This window comes from Bos taurus, chromosome 18 (genome assembly GCF_002263795.3).
Source record: "Bos taurus isolate L1 Dominette 01449 registration number 42190680 breed Hereford chromosome 18, ARS-UCD2.0, whole genome shotgun sequence".
Lineage (NCBI taxonomy): Eukaryota > Metazoa > Chordata > Mammalia > Artiodactyla > Bovidae > Bos > Bos taurus.
This window is the reverse complement of record NC_037345.1, coordinates 58441093-58465683: the sequence shown is the minus strand read 5'-3', so window position 1 is coordinate 58465683 and position 24591 is coordinate 58441093.

The window sequence follows — 24591 nt, the reverse complement described above, 5'->3', positions numbered from 1 at the left end:
GGTGTGATCACTCACACTCAACTAGAGCCAGACATTCTGGAATGTGAAGTCAGGTGGGCCTTAGGAAGCATTACTAGGAACAAACCTAATGGATGCGATGGAATTCCAGTTGAGCTATTTCAAATCCTAAAAGATGATGCTGTGAAAGTGCTGCACTCAATATGTCAGGAAATTTGGAAAACTCAGCAGTGGCCACAGGACTGGAAAAGGTCCATTTTCATTCCAATCCCAAAGAAAGGTAATGCCAAAGAAGCCTCAAACTATGGTACAATTGCACTCATCTCACACCCTAGTAAAGTAGTGCTCAAAATTCTCCAAGCCGGGTTTCAGCAATATGTGAACCGGGAACTTCCAGATGCTCAAGCTGGTTTTAGAGAAGGCAGAGGAATCAGATATCAAATAGCCAACATCCTCTGAATCATCGAAAAAGCAAGAGAGTTCCAGAAAAACATATATTTCTGCTTTATTAACTATGCAAAAGACTTTGACTGTGTGGATCACAGTAAACTGTGGAAAATTCTGAAAGAGATGGGAATACCAGACTACCTGACTTGCTGCTTGAGAAACCTGTATGCAGGTCCGGAAGCAACACCTAGAACTGGACATGGAACAGCAGAATGGTTCTAAATCGGAAAAGGAGTATGTCAAAGCTGTATATTGTCACCCTGCTTATTTAACTTCTATGCAGAGTATATCATGAGAAACGCTGGACTGAAAAGCACAAGCTGGAATCAAGATTTCTGGGAGAAATATCAATAACCTCAGATATGCAGATGACACCACCCTTATGGCACAAAGTGAAGAAGAACTAAAGAGCCTCTTGATGAAAGTGAAAGAGGAGAGGGAAAAAGTTGGCTTAAAGTTCAACGTTCAGAAAACTAAGATAATGGCATCCAGTCCCATCATTTCATGGCAAAGAGATGGAGAAACAGTGGAAACAGTGGCTGACTTTATTTTTCTGGGCTCCAGAAGCACTGCAGATGCTGATTGCAGCCATGAAATTAAAAGACACTTGCTCCTTGGAAGGAAAGCCATGACCAATCTAGACAGAATATTAAGAAGCAGAGACATTACTTTGTCAACAAAGGTCCATCTAGTCAAGCCTATGGTTTTTCCAATAGTCATGTATGGATGTGAGAGTTGGACTATTAAGAAAGCTGAGAGATGAAGAATTAATGCTTTTGAACTGTGGTGTTGGAGAAGACTCTTGAGAATCCCTTGGCCTGCAAGGAGATCTAACCAGTTCATTCTAAAGAAGATCAGTCCTGGGTATTCATTGGAGGGACTGATGTTGAAGCTGAAATTCCAATAATTTGGCCACCTGATGTGGAGAGCTGACTCATTTGAAAAGACCCTGACGGTGGGAAAGATTGAGGGCAGGAGGAGAAGGGGACGACAGAGGATAAGATTGTTGGAAGGCATCACCGACTCAATGGACATGGGTTTGGGTGGACTCCGGGAGTTGGTGATGGACAGGGAGGCTTGGCATGTTGTGGTTTTGGGGTTGGAAAGAGTCGGACACGACTGAGCGACTGAACTGAACTGAACCCTTCAGAGATTGGACACCCTTAGTTTCCAAAACTTTATCAGATAAGTTAGGAAGGTTATCTCACTAACAGGTACAGAACTGTCAAGGAATTTTTGGAAACCTTGAGATGGGAGTAATTCATGTAAATCTTTGATAAGCCTGTGGCTTGACTTTCCTAGCCCTGAAAGATTTATTTTAAAAGTTCAGTTGAGACTCTAGACAAATCTCATCAATTCATGTTGAGGTTTGACAGAAAACAACAAAATTATGTAAAGCAATTATCCTTCAATTAAAAAATACATTTTTTTTTTAGAAAGTCTCAAAAGAGCAAAAAAGTCTATAATCAATTATGGTTATATAAATCATCAGGCCAAGTTTATTGAGTCCAGACCTATATTACCAAGGGAGTTGTCTTAATTTGGTTATATTTGGTAAAAATGATGGTGATTTTAGGGAGAAAAAGATGTTTCAATGAATGTTAAATCCCAATTTGTTAATGGAGGTCTGTATCTAGTAAGACTCATTTCCTGGACAGTTCTTTGCTGTTAGGGTACATTAATGTAAGTTTTAATTAAATTATTAAGGACACTCTAGGTTTGTCTCTGAAGCTTATCTCAGTAATCTCTTTTTGGATGAAGATCAGATGCCTCATGCACAACGTGCAACCAAGACTGGAAAAAGACTTAATTTGAGAAACTATCTCAAACCTGGATGGAAGGACCTTTTTATAGGTACTCTTAACTAGTTCATGTACGGTGAAATTGAAGGGAAATTGACTCTTAGATTAATTCTCATTTCCAAAGGCCCCTAAGCTGGACTAGTCTATAGAGAGGTCTGCTGACCTCAAACTCACCTTAAAGCAATGCTCAAACAGAGGAAACTGCACTACACTAGGATGAGAGGACGACGACATCAGAAGCAGACAGCTTGCCCAAGATGCTGACCTGACTCGTATGATCATTATAATGCTTTCATGATTCCTTGGAGCTGTGCTTATCAGTCAAATGTTTTCTATCATAGGTACAATTCTATGCTAGTTTAAAACTCAATCCAGTTGTTGGGTTGTGGCCAATTATCTGTGTCTAGTACTTCTGGGTTACGTTGGTGGAGTTCTGTTCTCCAGGGCTCTGATTGGATACCACCTAGGAAATTTATTTTAGATGAGAGTTCAGTCCTCTTCTGTCTACTCATGATATTGCTAGATAGGATCCTCTCACTTGGCCAGTTAATAATACCTGCTCTGAGGTTGGCCATAGATTTAAGTTTTCTCTTAAGGTCATTCAAACTCAAATTTCTCTTAAGGTCGTTCAAAATCAGAGTGACGAGCTAAGTCTCAAAATTAACCTCTCATCTATTAAAAGGAAAAGTCTGACAATTATGTCACGTATCTGTATGGTTAACACAAGGCTATGGTTATTTAAGTTTGAAAGCTCCTGTATGTTAGGAACAATTAAATCATACTAAAAATGATCAACTTAGTAATATTATGAGACAAAGCCAGGTGTTTATGAACTATGCTTATTATCACCCTTAGAGAGAGTGATTGGTGTGGAACTCAGTGGATTTGTGGCACTAATTTATGGCCTTGACATCTACAGGGATGCATACAAAGGTGTAGCCTGGGATTCACATGAATTTAAGGTCATACACATTAACAAATTAGAGGTAACCCCAACCAAACCTACCATTGGTATGATCCCAATGGGTCAAAATATCTTTATTCTACTGGTATGACCATGTAGCACCTATTTTCTTTGTGTGTGTGTGTACCTTCAATGAGATTGGAGGATGTAATTTGCCATATCGAAGTCTTCACAACTTACATAAGCTTTAAATGATAGTAACTAGGCTATTAACCTATTGTATTCTGAGATCTCTATGAGGAGAAAGGCCATGCTGCACAACTCCAAGGCCCTCGACACCTTACAGCATCTCAGGGAGATACAAGTGCTGCAATTCAAAGTGAATGCTATAATTTCATACCTGATAAATCCTTTAGTGTAACACATTTGGTGAGCCATATGAAAAACCAGATTTCTGCTTTAAGTGACCATTCCCCAGTCTTGATGATCTTTTAAAAAACTGGTTTGGTGCGGGAGGCTCATGGTTAAATTATTTACTTTTAATTCCACTAATGTTATTAGCTATGCTTTTGAAATGTGATGTTGGAGAAGACTCTTGAGAGTCCCTTGGACTGCAAGGACAGCCAACCAGTCCATTCTGAAAAAGATCAGTCCTGGGATTTCTTTGGAAGGAATGATGCTAAAGCTGAAACTCCACCTCATGCGAAGAGTTGACTCATTGGAAAAGACTCTAATGCTGGGAGGGATTGGGGGCAGGAGGAGAAGGGGACAACAGAGGATGAGATGGCTGGATGGCCTCACTGATCAGTCATGTCCGACTCTGTGTGACCCCATAGACAGCAGCCCACCAGGCTCTGCCATCCCTGGGATTCTCCAGGCAAGAACACTGGAGTGGGTTGCCATTTCCTTCTCCAATGCAGCAAATTGAAAAGTGAAAGTGAAGTCGCTGAGTCGTGTCCAACTCTTTGCGACCCCATGGACTGCAGCCTACCAGGCTCCTCCGTCCATGGGATTTTCCAGGCAAGAGTACTGGAGTGGGTGGCCACTGCCTTCTCTGAACCAAGTGTATGAGCCTCTGAGAAAAATAATCACTGGACTTGAGGCAGATGATCAAGTGTATAGCTTGATATGTGATCAGTGATTGTAATAATGTTACTCTATATATGGAGTAACTTCCACTTCCAGATGTTCAAGCTGGATTTAGAAAAGGCAGAGGAACCAGACATCAAAATGCCAACATCTGCTGAATCATCAAAAATGCAAGCATCCCAGAAAAACATATACTTCTGCTTTATTGACTATGCCAAAACCTTTGATTGTGTGGATCACAACAAACTGTGAAAATTCTTAAAGAGATGGGAATACGAGACCACCTGACCTGCCTCCTGAGAAATCTGTATGCAGGTCAAGAAGCAACAGTTAAACTGGACATGGAACAACAGACTGGTTCCAAATCGGGAAAGGAGTACGTCAAGGCTGTGTACTGTCACCCTGCTTATTTAACTTCTATGCGGAGTACATCATGCACAATGAAGGGCTGGAGGAAACACAAGCTGGACTCAATATTGTTGGGAGAAATATCAATAACCTCTGATATACAAGTGACACCAGCCATATGGCAGAAAGTGAAGAAGAACTAAAGAGCCTCTTGATGAAAGTGAAAGAGGAGAGTGAAAAGGCTGGCATAAAACTCAACATTCAGAAAACGAAGATCATGGAATCTGGTCCCATCACTTCATGGCAAATAGTTGGGGAAACAATGGAAACAGTGAGAGACATTTTTTTGAGGGTAGGGGGCTCCAAAATCACTGCAGGTGGTGACTGCAGCCATGAAATCAAGACACTTGCTTCTTGGAAGAAAAGCTGTGACTAACCTATACAGCATATTAGAAAACAGAGACTTGACTTTACTAAAAAAAGGTCCATGTAGTCAAAGCTATGGTTTTGCCAGTAGTCATGTATGGATACGAGAGTTGGACTATAAAAAAAGCTGAGCACCAAAGAATTGATGCTTTTGAACCATCATGTTGGACAACATTCTTGAGAGTCCCTTGGGCTGCAAGGAGATCAAATCAATCAATCCTAAAATAAATCAGCCTTGAATATTTATTGGAAGGACTGATGCTGAAGCTGAAATTCCAATTCTTTGGCCACCTGATGTGAAGAACTGGCTCATTGGAAAAGACCCTGATGCTGGGAAAGATTGAAGGCGGGAGGAGAAGGGGACGACAGAGGATGAGACGGTTGGATCACGTCACCGACACGATAGACATGAGTTTGAGTAAGCTCTGGGAGTTGAGGATGGACAGGGAGGCCTAACGTCCTGCAGTCCATGGGGTTTCAAAGAGTTGGACATGACTGAGTGACTGAATTGAACTGAGATATGGGAAGATGCAAAAAGAAGGAATACTTTCCTGGACCATAACTAGAAGACAGGTGTGGAGAGATCTTTGACTATGGGGATGTAGTCCAGTAACAGCACATTGAGTGACCTGTCAGCAAAAGCCTTCTTCAGAACTGGGAAGGAGCCTTACCAGCAACGTGAGACAAAATGTTCATGAAATGCTCCCCAAAACATAATCGGATGTATGACCACAAGAGGTCCGTGTCAGCTACAAATTGGTACTTACCAAGGGCATTGCCAACGAGTGAACGGCTAAGGCATTTACCCTCTGCCTCCACGGAGATTGAACCCCATTCTGCTAAAGCTATTGACTTTCAACAGCCTCAGAGGGACTTCAGAGTGGAGTAAGGCACTCTGCTCCAGGGACTCTGGTAGGACAGGTCTGTAGAGAGTTGGATGTTTTTAGGAACAGACTTTATGATCTCAATCCTTGCATCTCCTCCTATCTAGAGAAGCACTAAATCCCTTCATGGTGACATCAGATCCTCATGACTAACAAAAAACCTGTTGTGAAATGAGTGCTTCATGGTATTAAACTTCCCCTTCACCAAAACCTTATATATTGAACTTCCCCCACTGCTGCTTTGGAGCAGTCTCTCAGACTGCTCAGACTGTTCTGCTGATATGAATGTTTTGCAAATATGACCCTATTTTGGGGGACATTTCATGACCATTTGGTCCCACATTGCTGGGAAGGGTCATTCCCAGTTCTGAAGAAGGTTTTTGCTGATACGCCGTTCAATGTGCTATTACTGGACTAGGTCTTAATAGTCAAAGATCTCTGGACACCTGTCAGAGCTATCTGACCTGCTGGCACCCTGGCTGAAGTCCTCATTTTCTCCAAATAAAACTTAACTTGCAACTCTCAAGTTGTACATCTTTTTTAGTTGACACACCCTCTTCCGACAACACGAGACGACTCTATACAAGGACATCATCAGATGGTCAAAACCGATATCAGATTGATTATGTTCCCTTCAGCTGAAGATGGGAAAGCCCTATACAGTCAGCAAAAACAAGACCAGGAGCTGACTGTGACTCAGATCATGAACTCCTTACTGCCAAATTCAGACTGAAATTCAAGAAAGTAGGGAAAACCACTAGATACCATTCAGGTCGGACCTAAATCAAATCTCTTATGATTACACAGTGGAAGTGACAAATAGATTCAAGGGATTCAATCTGATAGACAGAATGCCTGAAGAACTATGGAGCGAGGTTCATGACATTGTACAGGAGGCAGTGATCAAGACCATCATGAGGAAAAAGAAATGCAAAAAGGCAAAATGGTTGTCTGAGGAGGCCTTAAAAATAGTTGAGAAAAGAAGAAAAGCGAAAGGCAAAAGAGAAAAGGAAAGGTAAACCTATTTGAATGAAATGTTCCAAAGAATAGCCAGGAGAAAGAAGAAAGCCTTCTCAAGTGGACAATGCAAAGAAATAGAGGAAAACAACAGAATGGGAAAGACTAGAGATCTCTTCAAGAAAATTAGAGGTACCAAGGGAGCATTTCATGCAAAGATGGGCACAATAGAGGATAGAAATGGCATGGACCTAACAGAAGCAGAAGAGATTAAGAAAAGGTGGCAAGAATACACAGAAGAACTATACAGAAAGGATCTTAATGAGCCAGGTAACCATGATGGTGTGATCACTCACCTAGAGCCAGACATCCTGGAATGTGAAGTCAAGTGGGCTTTAGGAAGCATTACTGTGAACAAAGCTAGTGGAGGTGATGGAATTCCAGATGAACTATTTCAAATCCTCAAAGATGATGCTGTGAAAGTGCTACACTCAATATGCCAGCAAATTTGGAAAACCCAGTAGTGGCCACCAGACTGGAAAAGGTGAGTTTTCATTCCAATCCCAAAGAAAGGCAATGCCAAAGAATGTTCAAACTACCGCACAATTGCACTCATGTCACCCACTAGCAAAGTTAACTTCAAACTTCTTGATTAGAAGTCAGCTTCCATCGTCAGTTCCTCCTCCTTGTTGGGTGGGAGAGTTTTCTTTTCCTTACATGGTCAAGCTTGGACTCTCACAGCTCAATGGAAATGCACAAAAATTTGGTAAATCATTTGAGGTTTCAGCATAATGTCACCTTTTCCTTATATTTTTGTGTTTAGTGCACACAAAGAAGCATGTCCGAGGGGGTCATTAACTTACTGAGCCCCCTGGGCAGGATTTGGGGCTCATACCACCATTGTTTTATTGTTTGGAGGCAGGTCCTCTGCCTTTGCCACATGGTTTTGTGGCTGAGCAAACCTGCTTTCTTGACTGATCCTTTAACTTACAGAGTCTCCCATACTTTTTTCTTTACTTACAATCCCCTAGTGGGATTAACTACTTAATCACCTACTCTGTCTCTTTTCTCTATCCTTATCAACTTGATTTACTTTAGTCTGCTTGCCAGTCCTGGGCGACCCAGGTTCCTGTGTTGGGTCCCCATCTGGGGAGGTCTGACAGCAGTCTTTATTTTTAGCACGAATCATGCAAGTCTGAGGGGCTCGCTGGATCGTCTTCTGCAGATTAGGCTCCATTATGAACTTGTGAATCTGTTGTGACTTCTCTCCTGGTGTGGGTGCTGTTACAGTGTGCTGTGGCACAGTGTGCAAGAGGACAGGACAGGAGTCAGGACAGTTCCACATGCACACATCTCTCCCAGGTGTGGTGTGGTCCAGAGTGAATCCCCAATCCTTTTCTGGATACGCCACCTGGTATTTTGACAAGTTGATCTGTAGTGACCCTCTCATGGCTTGAGAATCGCCTGCCTTTGCTGCCTGGCTTTGCAGCTTGGTCAGTTAACTGGTTGCTTTGGATTATATGAATTTCACCCTTCTGGTGGCCTGGACAGTGCACTCCGGCCACCAGTGAGGGCTTGTGGATGGCTTCTCATAGTGACAGGATCTCAAAGCATGTTTTCTGTCTTTATTGCCCAAAGCGAGGAGCCCCCTTCTCTGCTGGTGATTGTGCTGTGAGCAGGCACCACAGAGAACGCAGAGTGGAAGCCTCTGTACGTATCACTCACGTGCCTTCAGTGAGCAGTAGGGCTCTTGTCAGAGCAGTGACTTCTGCCTCCTGAGCTGAGCTCCCTAGGGGCAGGGCTTTTGCTTCTACCACCTTTTCAAGGGTTAGCAGCACAGGACTTCCCTGGCGGTCCAGTGGTTAAGACTCTGCACTTCCACTGCAGGGAGTGCAGAATTGAGCCCTGGTTGGGGAACGAAGATCTTGTAGGCTGTGTGGCAAAAAAAAAACGCAAAGGGTTTTCACTACATACCGAATACGTCCCCTGCCTTGGCCCATGAAGCTGCTTCCATCCATGAACAGGTCCACATCTGGCTCAGCCAAGGGTTGTGTGTTGAGCCCGGTCTGCTTGAGCCCGGTCTGCTCGTGCTCAGGGGGTTGTGCAGCAACCATCGGAAGCAGTGATGCTGGATTTAGGGCCAAAGTGACATGAAGTTTTAGAGTGGAATTGCCTGAGAGAATGGCTTGGTACTTCCCCATTCTCCCAGAAGTCAGCCAATAGACCCCTTTTTGTTCCAGTGAAGAAAGCACATGAAATAAAGTGAAAGTCGCTCAGTCATGTCTGACTATTTGCAACCGCACAGACTATACAGTCCATGGGATTCTCCCGGCCAGAATACTGGAGTGGGTAGCCTTTCTCTTCTCCAGCGGATCTTCCCGACCCAGGAATCGAACTGGGGTCTTTTGCATTGCAGGCAAATTCTTTACCAACTGAGCTACCAGGGAAACCCCAAGAAAGGACAGGGTGAGAGACATACACAGTGGTAGGTTGCCCCAGGGTGAACTACTCGGCTTCCAGAAGTCTGGCACAAGGAGTTGCTACCACTCAAAGGCTAAGGGGCCACCCTGAACACTCTGTTTAAGTTGAGAAGTAAGTAGTGGGCCGAGGGATGTTCCCCAGAGCTTGAATTAATATCTGAGACTCATGCTTTGTCTCTCATGGACCTACAGTGTGAAAGGTTTCAGTCTGCTATTTCCAAAGCTGGAGCCGAGACTAACCTTGTTTTTATCATTTCCCAGCCTGTTTGGTGCTCTTTTGTTGAAGTAAAGAGCTCAACATATGTTCTTTTAAAGCCTTTATTCAGGATCCTAATTTGACAGAATCCTGCCTTTCCCTGAAGCCCCTCAGCTCTGTGTGTCTTGGGTGTTCCCAAGCCGGCAGTTCCCTATTTTCTGTCAGGCAGAGGATGAAACCCAGGTACATGACTTGTTACTTACATACTTGTGCCTTCTTCTGGGAGCCGTTCCATCCACAATTGGCCGAGTTCAGGGTTCTTATGGTATTTTTTAGACACTTTGCTTGTTGTAAGCAAGTCATCCACACATATTGGAGTAAGAGCCCGAGCCAACATTTCCCCAAACAAGGTAGGGGAAATCTTCAGTCCTTGAGGCAACACTGTCCAGCAGTACGGTTGGACTCCCTGTGCTTCTGGGTCCTGCCGCTAGAAAGCAGACAGCTGCAGTGGTTCTTCTGCAGTAGGAATGCAGGGGAAAGTGTCCTTCAAGCCCAGAACTGAGAACCCGCAGTATTGTCCCACAGTAGTTGTGCGCAGAACATATAGGATTACTTACTACAGGGTGCAAATCTTGGGCTGTCTCACAAATGGCCCTCACGTCTTCGACAATGATTTGTACACTGCTGAGTTCAGCTCTTTGGGAGGAAAAGAGTTTATATAGGAATCTACAAGGTTTAATTAGTCCCAGTTAAGCCAACTTTTCAAGAATTGTCTGAATTATCTTTGGGGTCTCTTGCCTCAGAAAGTACTGTTTGAAATTAGGTGTCCCAGTGTCCTTTATTTTTTTTCTAGCTGTCCTGCATAGTTTGCAGGATCCTAAGTTCCCTCACGAGGAATTGAACCTGAACCACTGCAGCAAATGTGCCAACTTGTAACTACTGAACCACCAGGGAATCCCTCCAGTGTCCCTAATAACAGGATTTGTATTGGCCACATGTTTGTCGGCCTTCCCTGGGGTGCTGTCAGCCCACACTTCCTGCCTTACCTTTTTGTATACTTGGGGAGGGGGAATCAGTCGCCTTCTCCAGAGTGTCCATAAATGTCATCTGCCTTCTTACTGGGTGCCCCGACAGGATGCTGAGGTCAAGCTGTTTCGGTGAAAAAATCATTTGTTCATTTAATTTACAAAAGAGGGATTGGACATGTTGGCATATACAAGAAACTGTGTTTCAGGTTGAGGTCCCCTAATTGGCATTGCAGAGGTTGTAAGAAAGAACAGCTTTGCACTTCTCCAGAAACTCTTGTGACCGGGATGGACTGAGTCATTCTCTGTGCCACCTTGGTATCTACCAAGTATGCTGCACTGTAGCTATCAGAAGGTCAGCCAGCTTGTCCCCACTGTCACAGGTACCCGGGGCTCCTAGGGCATCATTAGAGTGTTCATCTCTTTCTACTGCAACGACAGGCTCCTGTCTGTTACTGTTTTCCTTCTCACTCCTTAGCCAAGGACAGTCTGTTTTCCAGTGCCCTCCTTACACTAAGCGTGTAGTTCCCTCCCCCGTGGTGGCTCACCTCTCCTCAGGTTACTCGTGCTCTGGGAGTCCACTGCTGCCACCAGGTAATGTGGCTTTCAGTCCTGCATCTTCTTGCTTCGTTTGCTGTTCCCTGTTGTTGAACACTTTTAAAGCAACATCTGCCAGTTGAGAAGGGGTCATTCCAAGTGGACCATCTGACTTTCCTGAGTTTCTTATGTCTAGGGAGCTTTGTCCAATAAAGGTTATGTTTACCATTCTCATTATTTTCAGAGGCCTCAGGGTTTGCATCAGAGTAGTGCCTATAAGTATGATAAACTCTTTCTAGAAACTCTGATGGATCCTCATTGGGTGTTTGGTGTATCTCTTGAATTTATCTAAGCTCTTTTGCCTGGGTACTCCTTTTCAATGTCCTGCTCAGATACACTTACTGTAATGCTCTCAGTTCAGTTCAGTCGCTCAGTCATGTCCAAATGTCTGAGACCCCATGAACTGCAGCATGCCAAGGCTTCCTGGTCCATCACCAACTCCAGGAGCTTACTCAAACTCATGTCTATTGAGTCAGTGATGCCATCCAACTATCTCATCCTCTGTCGTCCCCTTCTCCTCCCGCCTTCAATCTTTCCCAGCATCAGGGTCTTTCCCAAGAAGTCAGTTCTTTGCATCAGGTGGCCAAAGTATTGGAGTTTCAGCTTTAGCAGCAGTCCTTCCAATGAACACCCAAGACTGATTTCCTTTAGGATGGATTGGTTGGATCTCCTTGCAGCCCAAGGGACTCTCAAGAGTCTTCTCCAACATCACAGTTCAAAAGCATCAATTCTTCAGCACTCAGCTTTCTTTATAGTCCAACTCTCACATCCATACATGACTACTGGAAAAACCATAGCCTTGACTAGATGGACCTTTGTCAGCAAAGTAATGTCTCTGGTTTTTAATATGTTGTCTAGGTTGGTCAAAGCTTTTCTTCCAAGGAGCAAGTGTCTTTTAATTTCATGGCTGCAGTCACCATCTTCAGTGATTTTGGAGCCAAAAAGATAGTGTCTCACTGTTTCCATTGTTTCCCCAACTATTTGCCATGAAGTGATGGGACAGAATGCCATGATCTTAGTTTTCTGAATGTTGATCTTTAAGCCAGCTTTTTCACTCTCCACTTTCACTTTCATCAAGAGGCTTTTGAGTTCCTCTTCACTTTCTGCCATAGGAGTGGTGTCATCTCCATATCTGAGGTTATTGATATTTCTCCTGGCAATCTTGATTCCAGCTTGTGTTTCATCCAGCCCAGCATTTTGAATGATGTACTCTGCATATAAGTTAGATAAGCGGGGTAACAATATACAGCCTTGACGTACTCCTTTTCCTATTTAGAACCAGTCTGTTGTTCCATGTCCAGTTCTAACTGTTGTTTCCTGACTTACATATAGATTTCTCAGGAGACATGTCAGGTGGTCTGGTATTCCTGTCTCTTGAAGACTTTTTCATAGTTTGTTGTGATCCACACAGTCAAAGAGTATTCAATGAAGCAGAATGGGAGGAATAGATGGGAGGAATATTCTTTTTAAGGAAGGGGCAGGGTTTCTGGGAATTGGGCCTCTGCCTACTTTTTGATCTTTTATGGTTATCCTGTGAACTATCATTGTGCCTGTGGGTGTGTCGTTTAGGTGATGTGTTAGAGTGAGAGTGTAATGAGGCTTAAGGTCAACTGGAAGTAGACTCTTCCGCCATCTTGGGCCTCGTTGGGGTTCTAACTGGTTTTTGTCAGGTCCTTTATTTCTCAATGACTGTGTCATCCCCTCCCCTCACTTCTTTGAATGGTTGTGCCCTGCCCTCTTCCTTCTGTATCATTGTGATCCTTTAGAATATTGAGAATATTGTCTTCTAAGGAGTGATGTGGCTTGGTGCCAGAGGAAGAAAAATTGATTTTTATGTTTGAGCAGGTTCTTCCATCGAGGTCTGGGTAACAGAGGGCTCACAGGAGAGGAGGGAGGGGGCCAAAATGGGCAGAGGGAAAGTTTGCATTTAATTTTCCTGTCTTGCCTTAAACTGTTGAGTTTTGATTTCATCAGTGCTCTCTCACGGAGCAGACATCTTACTGCATCCCACCTACTCTGAATGTGTGGGCAAGAGGGGTCAGGAGACAGGGTGACTGAGAGGAATAGAAACGTGAGGAGAACAGAAGAGTGCATGAGATCAGAGGACAGTGTGGAAGATGGGCGTTTTGCAAAGAGATGGTAAGAATGAAAGAATAAACAGTGAAAGTAGCAGTTGGTAAAAAACAAAGTGAAAGAAAGTTGGGATCTCTTGGGACATGAAGGAGTAAAGACAGAATAGGAGAGGAGCCCCTGATCAGTATGAAAAGGGAAGGTTAGTCACTTAGTCGTGTCTGACGTTTTGTGATTCCCATGGACTGTAGTCCACTAGGCTCCTCTGTCCATGGAATTCTCCAGGCGAGAATACTGGAGTGGGTTGCCATTTCCTGCTCCAGGGCTGATCAGTATTGTGAGGGTATAAAAGGGTGGAAGACATGACCTAGGGAGAGACTTGATGCTGGGAGAAAAGGGCTGGAGTGAGGACAAAGTGAGCAGAGGAAGAGAGGATGGAAAGGTAGTTCAGCCACCAGAGGCTGGGCAGAGTGGAGATGAAGGGCATATCACGGATTCAATGGTGGTAACCTGGAGGACTGAAAGAGAGGGACACAAGGAAACAGGTCAGAAAGGTTGAGGGGGAACAATGTGCAGAGAGTCAGGACAGCAGAGGGGAACAGAGAGACAAACCAAATGAAAGGGAAACACGTAGAAGTGAGGGGGTGGAGATCTGGACCCAGATGAGTGCTGAGCTGTTTGCTTATGCATGATTAAGTTGTGATGTATTTGATTCGTGGCTTTGGACTCCAAAAAATACCTTTTAAAATTATTCTGATAAGGATGAGAATTGAAAATTTTCCTGTCTGTATGTGTGCATCTTCTAATTATTTGTATCACAGTAGAGCTTCCATTTGCCATCCTGTTCAGCCCAGGGGACAGTGACTTGACTCAGACAGCTGTGGGTCACCTCTTCTGTTTCCTGGTGTGGAGTAGAGAACCGGGAGCCTGGTGGAGCCAGAAATGACATCTGTCACCATGCGGTGTCTGAAGGAATGTTAAAGGTGCTTTTATTCCTTCTGGTGATGGTTTTGCTTTTTGCTTTACATTGAATTGTTTTCTACAAAGAATTATTCTGAAATGTACTTTGAAGGCTTCCTATAATCCACTCATATTCTTATGCTATATTCTAAAAGCTTTTTAAATATTTGGCTATGCTGGGTCTTAGTTGTAGCATGTGGGATCTTAACCACTGGAACCACTAGGGTAGAAGGACCGTGACACCAGATTTTTTTTTTTAATTAAAAAAAACTTTATAGTTTTTTTTTTTTTTTTCCCACTCATTTCAAGTTTAGATCAAGACTTGTATGCTTTCTCCTCTTTATGTTACATGTTGAAAAAGTTCGTTGGTAATAACTTAATAATTTTACACTTTTGATGAGTACTTGGTAAGAAGTATTACCAAGTATTAGCAAGTACTTGGACTGTAGTCTGCCAGGCTCCTCAATCCATGGGATTTCCCAGGCAAGAATACTGGAGTGGGGTACCATGCCCTCCTCCAGGAGATCTTCTGGACACAGGGATAGAACAGGGGCCTCAGAATTGCAGACAGACTCTTTACCATCTGAGCCACCAGGAAAGACCTGTAAAGAAAGTTGATGATCATTTAACAGTCTGTTTTCTTCCCTTTTTTATAATGTAAAACAGTGAGCTGTGAGGTACTAAATAGACATTCACCTAAGTCCATTCTCTGTAAATGAGAATCTGTCTCTTCACGATGAGATAAATAGACATGTCTGTTCAGCATATTTCTAACTTAACTCCATTTCAGTGTTTTCCTGAGGAGTAGCTATTTTTTTGCAACTCAGTACTTTTTTTACGTATTTTATTTAGATTTTTCTGGCAAAGAGGAATTACATGGTTGTTATCTGTGTGACTAGGGATTCCTTGCTTGCTCAGTGGTAAAGAGTCCACCTGTCATGCAGGAGGTGTGGAAAGACCCTCTAGAGAAGGAAATGGCAACTCACTCCAGTGTTCTTGCCTGGAGAATTCCATGCACAGAGGAGCCTGGCAGGCTATATAGTCCATGGGGTTGCAAAGTTGGACACTGAGCAATTAAACCACCACCAATGTGATCAGATCTTGAAAGAGAGCTTTCCTTTGTGCTCATGGACACAGAAGATGGTCCCATTGTTTTAAAGTGGGATGAACACTAAGGACAAACTGTCCACTGGCTAGCCCATCAAGTGACCTCTCCAGAATTCAGTTATACCTGGTTCTTTCACTCAACTCAAGACAGTTTCAGAAATGTCTCCCTGGTGGGCTTGAGGGAGATTGAGAGACCCCTGAAGTGATTGGCTCAGTTGGGTGTGTGTCTGTGTGTTCACAGGAGTTAGGGTTAGTAGCCTACTTGTAATTCAAATTTTGAATGGATTCCAGCAAATTCTCTGGCAGTCCAGTGGTTAGGACTCAGTATTTTCACTGCCTCCGGCAGGGACTTGAGGAACTAAGATGTATAAATTGTGTGGAATGCCAGTCCTTTCAGAATGAAAAACAAAAAATGCCAGAGTGCAGGCTGGTGGAGTCATATGTCTTTCTCTGCATTAGGTTAAACGTGAAAAATTATGTGCTCCACGGGCTTCTAGTTGTCTGTCTTCTGGACATGTAGTCACAACCCCACCCTAGGCACAGACCTATTTCTCATGGTTCACTCTGCTCTGGTCACTTTCACCTTTTCTTTCTCAAAGTTGAGGTTCCTGTTCCTCTCCTTTGTCTCTCAGATCTTCAGGTCTAGGCTCAAAGATATCTTCCCATCCATCATGTACTTTTACCATGGTTTGATGGCCTCCCTATCAACAACCACATCAGAACTTCCCATCTCCTTTGATTGAGTTTTCCTTCTTTTCTCTTCATTGACAGGCACACAATGTTTATTTTCTTCCCTGAATGCCTGCAATATGTCACTCTGGGGATGCGTGTAGGGATGTGTGTAGGGGTTGAGATTGAGTAATCCTTTGGAAAGACCAAGGGATCAGGGCAGGTCTGGATGGTTCCATCTTTGTTCTGCAAAGTTCAAGTGAACAACCAGTGTCCTTGGATTTGCAGCTTGTGTGCATTCCTGTTGTGACACCAGTGCCTGGAGGGAGGGGAGTGTGGAGCTCTAGAGGAACCCAGTGAATGGTGTGCATCGAAGGTGATTATGGGATCAAGCAGTGTGTGGAACTGCTGGATGTCTCAGGTCTGATTGGAAGCCTGAGGCTGAGTTTGTGGGTAGTTTCAGGATCAAGGAATTGGTGTGAGATGCCACAGTGGGTGGTGAAACTCAGATTTGCATGCCTGGGGTTTTAACTGGGTAATTAATAATCATATCTGGCACGGAAATGAAGGAAGTGGAATTAAGCAGAGAGAATATTATTAGAAACCAGCCTTGAGCTGAGCTCACATGTAGTGTGCTCAGTGAAGAACAGAGACTTTGGCCCTGCGGTATTTATTCTTTTTGATATGGCAGACTGGGAGTTAAGGAAAACTCCCATTTGCCTGCCATGCCTTAATTTCTCTTTCTGACTCTTAACATATAGAAAATGCAACAGATTTCTGTATGTTTAATATCCTGCAACTTTTATAAATTTGGTGGGCTATAATTTTTGTTTTGGTGATATATACTTATAATGTCCCCAAACAGTGACAGTTTCACTTGAATGCAAGCGGTATTTGGCATCTTTGCCTTAGTTTTTGATCTTAGAATGTTTTCAGCTTTTCACTCTCAACTGTGAGGTAACATGTGAATTTTATGAAAAGGTCTTTTTTTTTGCATCTAACATTTACTTGACTGGAGTCTTTTCTTACGAATGCCACAGGTGTTACTTAGTTTCTGCAAAAATCCCACAATCAAAATGTTAATATGGTCTGGTATCACATGGATGAATTTACAATTATTGAATGTCTCCTTGTGCCCATGGGAGATCCACTTGATCATGGTGCTGATTCCATTTAACCATTTCTTTTACCAGGGTGTTTGGTGGAGGCCTTGTTGAATAAGTCTTGGAAGCATCCTTCTCTCTAATTTTTTGGAGTAGCTTGAGAAGAATCAGTGAAGTCTGATTTAGAAATCACCCTGTAAGCCAATCTGGTATTTTCTTTGTGGTTCACATTTGTCCATTTCATTGGCCTAGAGTTTGTTTTTTTTTTTCTTATGTATTTTGTGGTGTTGATTGTAATTTCTTTTTCATTTTATTGATTTTGGCCCTCTTTTTTCTGGACTTCATCGATCTTTTTTATTATCTTTTAAAATTTCATTTATGTCTGTTCTGCTCTCTTTGGGTTTTCTTCTTTTTCTAGGTACAAAAATTCTTTGAGATTTTCCTTATTTCCTGAGGTAGGTGGTAGGTATCAGTTTCCCACATGTGAATTGTGTTTTCCTTTCATTTTTGTCTAGGTAGCTTTAAAATTTATATATCTTGTCTTTGCACTTTTCCCCCTTGTAGTTTGATTCTCCCTTTCATAGCAGTCAGAGAAGATTCTTGATATGGTTTCACTTCAATTTACCGAGACTATAATGTTCTAAGTGCAGTAATGTGTAATGAGCATTTTTAAGAACACCATGTGATGACAGAAATTCTTCCCTGTTACTGACAAATCACAAAAGCCATGTATTGTTTGGCTTTTGAGAAATCGCCTGGCTGGTCAGCTGCCAGGATGGCATGACTCTTAGATTGAAGGGCCATGGGTTAAAGGATACCAGACACAGAACACGTACAGAGTTTGATAAGGACTACAAACCTCATACTGAGCATCTCAAATATAAACCTTATTCCTTGACAAATCAGATCATGTACTTGTGGAAGCTAATTTACTTGTGTAATTTTATCTAGGTGAGTGTGGTGTATAAATTATATATTTCACATTGGGGGTAAGAGAAAGATTTCTTACAGGTGCTCCCCTACCAGAAGTCTGCTATGACTTTCATTATACTAGTAGTTAAACTTTGCGGGGAAAGCAATGCCTGGAGAAAGATTAAAAGGTAATATGTCAAAGCCAGGCATTCATGTTTAGCAAACAGGTCACACATCCCTGAGGAATTCCAGCCATGGGAGGAGCCAGATTGCCGGGATCCAGCCCCGGCTGATCCAGGGTATTCGAAGGAGAGACAGCATCGGCGACCTATTTATTTAAATATTTATCAAAGATATAAAGAGTAATAGAATGAGGATAGCTCAGTGAGGAAATTCAGTGGAGAAAAGAGGCTCAAATAAGGATAGCTCAGTAGGAAAATTCAGTAAAGAAAAGAGGCTGAATAAAATTCCAAAGCAGGGGATTTATGTCACCTACAAAGGCCGCAGGCATCCTCCCATTCTCCCGAAGGAGAGGAGACACTAAGGCCTCCCCAGTCAGATCTTAGAAGCCCAAGCAAAATTAGTAGGCTTGATGAGCTTCCCCGCCTCAGAGGAAAAATTCAGCCAGAAGGTGATAGAAAGAACGACATGGGGAGATGAAGTTTTGGTGAACAAGGCCCGCACTTTATTTTCGAAAGTAGTTTTTATACCTTAAGTTGTGCATAGAGGATAATGGGGGAAGGGGTGGAGTCATGCAAGGACAGCAGTTCCTGATCCTAATCGAAGCCAGGCTTTCAAACTTATCATACGCAAAAGTTTAGGTGATTTACACCCTCTTCTGGCCAGGAGCCCTGTTAACATTTTAAGAAACTTATTTTTCTCTAAAGGTGATTATTCTAAAGTCAGGCTCCAGCCTCCAAAAAGCACTGGATAAAGTTGCATTCCTATAGGGTGAAGGTGAGGTGGGCTCAATCAAGAAAAGAATTAACTCAAGGATCCAAGGTTACAAACATTGAGGCTACTACTTACATTTCTATACACCCATTATATCAATCAATACACTGCCAAGGACACAGTAGGTAAGGGATATGGAGACTTGGCAGCAAACATTGGCGCAATAAGTGAAAAACCCTTCACCAATACAATTTCTAATCAATCTTTTAACTGCTCAAAGGAATCTGTGTTTAGACAGTTTAGAACATCTCCTGCCTCTCATAGTTGGGAGGCTCTGACCAATCACATGTGGCCGGAAAAATCTATTCAGGCAGGCTAGAGGACTTCCAAAGGAGTTTGTAGGGTGAAACACTGTCACACCCGGGAATTATTAACTGGAGCTGTAAGCTAACTCTTTTTTCAGAGAGAGGTAGTGGGGGACAGCCCCCCATAAAGTCAGAGGTGTAGGTAAAAGCACAAAGCAGAAAGTAGGCAGACTCTGGTTTTGGGGGTAGATGCTCGAGAATTTCCAGGGGGACTCCTGAGGCTCGATCCCACCTTTGTGTATGCCAAGCCTCCTTCCTCATAACCTTTGCCACAGGAGGAGTTCTTCACGCTGGTTCCTGGCAGTGATAGACTTCCAGTTGAGCTATTCCAGATCCTGAAAGATGATGCTGTGGAAAGTGCTGCACTCAATATGCAATATGCAATATGCACTCAATATGCAATATGCCGGCTCCCGGCACCAGATGTCTTGAGTATTCCTCTTTTGGGATTAAATGAAGGACATAGAAAATGTGGAATGAGAATATGGTAGATAGATTATGTTACATATCAATTAGGTGTTCAGTTCAGATCAGTCGCTCAGTCATGTCTGACTCTGTGCAACCCCAAGAACTGTCTCCCTGTCCATCACCAACTCCCAGAGTCCACAAAAATCCATGTCCATTGAGTCAGTGATGCCATCCAACCATCTCATCCTCTGTCATCCCCTTCTCCCCCTGCCCTCAATTTTTCCAAGCATCAGGGTATTTTCCAATGAGTCAGCTCTTTGCATCAGGTGGCCAAAGTATTAGACTTTCAGCTTCAACATCAGTCCTTCAAATGAACACTCAGGACTGATCTCCTTTAGGATGGACTGGTTGAACCTCCTTGCAGTCCAAGGGACTCTCAAGAGCCTTCTTCAACACCACAGTTCAAAAGCGTCAATTCTTCAGCCCTTAGCTTTCTTCACAGACCAACTCTCACATCGATACATGACCACTGGAAAAACCATAGCCTTGACTAGACGAACCTTTGTTGACAAAGTAATGTCTCGGCTTCTTAATATTCTGTCCAGGTTGGTCACAACTTTCCTTTCAAGGAGTAAGCGTTTTTTAATTTCATGGCTGGAATCACCGTCTGCAGTGATTTTCCAGCCCAGAAAAATAAAGTCAGCCACTGTTTCCACAGTTTCCCCATCTCTTTGCCATGAAGTGATGGGACCGGATGCCATGATCTTAGTTTTCTGAATGTTGAGCTTTAAGCCAACTTCTTCACTCTTCTCTTTCACTTTCATAAAGAGGCTCTTTAGTTCCTCTTCATTTTCTGCCATAAGGGTGGTGTCATCTGCATATCTGAGGTTACTGATATTTCTCCCAGCAATCTTGATTTCAGCTTGTGCTTCTCCCAGCCCAGCGTTTCTCATGATGTACTCTGCACAGAAGTTAAATAAGCAGGGTGACAATATACAGCCTTGAAATACTCCTTTTCCTATTTGGAACCAGTCTGTTGTTCCATGTCCAGTTCTAAGTGTTGCTTCCTGACCTGCATACAGTTTTCTCAGGAGACAGGTCAGGTGGTCTGGTATTCCCATCTCTTTCAGAATTTTCCAGTTTATTGTGCTCCACACAGTCATAGGCTTTGGCATAGTCAATAAAGTAGAAATACATGTGTTTCTGGAACTCTCTGGTTGACTTCACAAGCTAAACAGTTTTATCACTTACTGGATCTGAAAATGCACCACACCAGTGTACCACTAACTCGGAATGCAGCTTGTTTCTTGTGGCCTTTAACAAGGATGACCAAGAGGAGTTGCCCCTCGTCCAAGTTCAGGGGCAGCAGCTGAGAGGACCTACCCCACGTCCAAGGTCAGGGGCAGCAGTGGAGAGGAGCTACCCCATGTCCAAGGTCAGGGGTTGTAGCCGAGAGGAGCTATCCCATGTCCAAGGTAAGGAGCAGTGGCTGTGCTTTGCTGGAGCAGCCATGAAGAGATGCCCCATATCCAAGGTAAGAGAAACCCAAATAAGACGGTAGGCACTAAGAGAGGGTATCAGAGGGCAGACAGACTGAAACCACAATCACAGACAGCTAACGAGTCTGATCACACAGACACAGCCTTGTCTAACTCAGTGAAACTAAGCCATGCTGTGTGGGGCCACCCAAGACGGATGGGTCATGGTGGAGAGGTCAGACAGAATGTGGTCCACTGGAGAAGGGAATGGCAAACACTTCAGTATTCTTGTCTTGAGAACCCCATGAACAGTATGAAAAGGCTAAAAGATAGGACACTGAAAGATGAACTCCCCAGGTCGGTAGGTGCCCAATATGCTACTGGAGATCAGTGGAGAAATAACTCCAGAAAGAATGAAAGGATGGAGCCAAAGTGAAAACAACACCCAGTTGTGGATGCGACTGGTGATAGAAGCAAGGTTCAATGCTGTAAAGAGCAATATTGCTAAGGAACCTGGAATGTCAGGTCCATGAATCAAGGCAAATTGAATGTGGTCAAACAGGAGACGGCAAAAGTGAACATTGACATTTTACGAAACAGCAAACTAAGATGGACTGGAATGGGTGAATTTAACTTTGACCATTATATCTACTACTGTGGGCAGGAATCCCTTAGAAGAAAGGGAGTAGCCGTCATAGTCAACAAGAGTCCAAAATGCAGTACTTGGATGCAATCTCAAAAACAACAGAATGATCTCTGTTCATTTCCAAGGCAAACCATTCAATATCACGGTAATCCAACCAGTAACACTGAAGAAGCTGAAGTTGAACAGTTTTATGAAGACCTACAAGACCTTCTAGAAGTAACAGCCAAAAAATATGTCCTTTTCATTATAGGGAACTGGAATGCAAAAGTAGGAAGTCAAGAAACACCTGAAGTAACAGGCAAATTTGGCTTTGGAGTACAGAATGAAGCAGGGCAAAGGCTAATAGAGCTCTGTCAAGAGTTTCTTTTTTAGTCCTCCATTAATTATGATATGATTTCTAATAGATAATAAATTATTGTTACTCTAAAGGGTTTTATCTCTTCCTCATGATTCTCTTCTAAACCTCAGCAACCACAATCTTGTCCAATTACTTCAGTAGTTGGCACCAATTTAGGCTTGTTCTTGGCTAAAAGGAAATGTGTCTTCTCTATCAGAATGAACGTCTCTTGCCTAAACAAATACAACTTCACCTTGGATAATCCCTCTTCTAGGATTATACGGTAATCAGTGTACGTACATCTTATTTAAACATTCATTGGCAACACTGACTGATGAAACGTAACTAAAGACATGGTCTGGAGATATTGTGGGTTCGTTTCCGGACTACCACAACAAGGCACTTATCACTGGGTCATGGTGGCGCTAGTGGTAAAGAAGAGTTTGATCCCTAGGTCAGCAACATACCCTGGAGGAGAGCATGGCAATCCATCCACTCCAGTATTTTTGCCTGGAGAATCCCATGGACAGAGGAGTCTAGGGGGCTACAGTCCATAGGGTCACAAAGAGTCAGGCATGACTAAAGCGCCTTAGCACACACACATGGTGCATATAAAAGTTACATTTTCACTATTCTACAGACTAAACTATGCAACAGAATTAGGTCTTAAAAAAAAAACAGTCTAAATACATTAGTAAAATGTTTATGCCTTGTCTTTTTCTTCTGGGAGCTGGCCCACTGGACACAGATATTTACTGGATTGGCCAAACAGTTTTGTGCAGGTTTTTCTGTTAAGTTCTTCCAACAGATCTTTGTAAATACACTGAGATCATCCTAACTGACCAGCAGCATTTGATTTTTGTGGGCACAGAGCTGCTGGATGGCCCTACTCTCTCAGAATTCCTATATGCAGACCGCACCTGCACTTGGTCTGCTGCCTGAGGTGCCACCTCAGGGAGCCTCCCCTCAGCAGTTTCCCCAGAAATACAACTGGGACAAGGTGACTCGTCCCACGCTTTGTGTCTGCCTGCACCTCGGCCCTGTCAACTGCAACAAGAATTACTGTAGCCATGCCAACAACCAAGGCCTCAGTGTAGCAACATGGTGAAGAGATCTTTGAGGTGAGACAACGTGGATTCAAGCTCCGATTTAGTCACTTCCTGGGATGGGGTGCTTTTGTTCCATTCAAGTTCCTTCATATAGGAAACGAGAAACAACATCAGTACTTATTTTAGAGTTCAAATTCAAAAAGATAGCATGTATAAAGCATTAAAACAGGGATTCTCAAACTGTGATATAAAAGTGAATTTGAGTCCAATTTAACATCAGTTATCAAGGAAAGTATTTTCGGTTGGGAACAAAGAACATATCTCACTTTCTCTGCAAGATCTTCGGGCTCTAAATATGAACACAACACTGAGAAACGGGAGGATGGCTTGCAGGCATTTGGCCCTGGAGACTAGTTTCCTGTCACAAAATACAGTTGGAATCCATAGTCATTCCCTTCACTGTGTGCTTGTGCAAGTCTACTCACTTGACTTTCAAGCACCTGATCACAGCCAACTCCCAAATAAAACATTTCATTTCACCAATTTGCCATTTCAGGTTTTTTCATGGAAGTTAACCCCACCCCTAAAGAAACTCAGCTTCTTCGCTGCACCTACTTTGTTCATGTCATGGCAGTTATGAGCATATTCAGGTTACAAAAGCTTGAAAACAACCCACAGGTTCATATATACCTTGGTGTTAAGAGGACAAACAGTTTCTGGGAGCACCTGTTATTTACCAGGTGGGATGCTGACCAACCCATGAATCAATGAATAAGGCCATAGAGATCTTTATTTACTTTTGAAGACCAGTGTGCCCTGACTATAGGGGACCCACAGGAATGGGGAAAACAGAGACTTCACTCTTAACAGGTGCAGACGAAGCTTCATGCACACTGAGGCAAAGCTGAGATGAAGGGCAAAACACAATCGTTTTCTACGATCCTGGATGGTGAGACCTGCCTGCTGGTCTTGAAGGGTCTCCGGGGGGTAAGGGGTGGGCTGTGCTGTGGGGACACAGATCCTGAGGGCAGAACTATGAGAGAGCACTCCTCTGAGTGAGGTCTCCATCTTGGCCCAACACTGGCTCCACTCAGAACCTGTAGGCTACAGTAATGGGGCCACTAAGGCCAAAGGATGAAAGGGCCAGTATGCAGCCATAACCATCAGCAGACAGGCTGTCCAAAGGCTTCCTGTACACATGACTTTTGATGTAACTCTACCCACAAAAGGGTCAAGACCCAGTTCTAACCACCACTGTGCAGGCACAAGCCTCCGGACCAGCCTCACACAGCAGGGCTGTTGGTCAGCCGGTCAGTCGTGTCCGACTCTTTGCGACCCCATGGCCTGCAGCATGCCAGGCTTCCCTGTCCTTCACCATCTCCTGGAGTTTGCTCAAACTCATATCCATTGAATCGGTGATGCCATTCAACCCTCTAGTCCTCTGTCGCCCCTTTCTCCTCCTGTTCTCAATCTTTCCCAG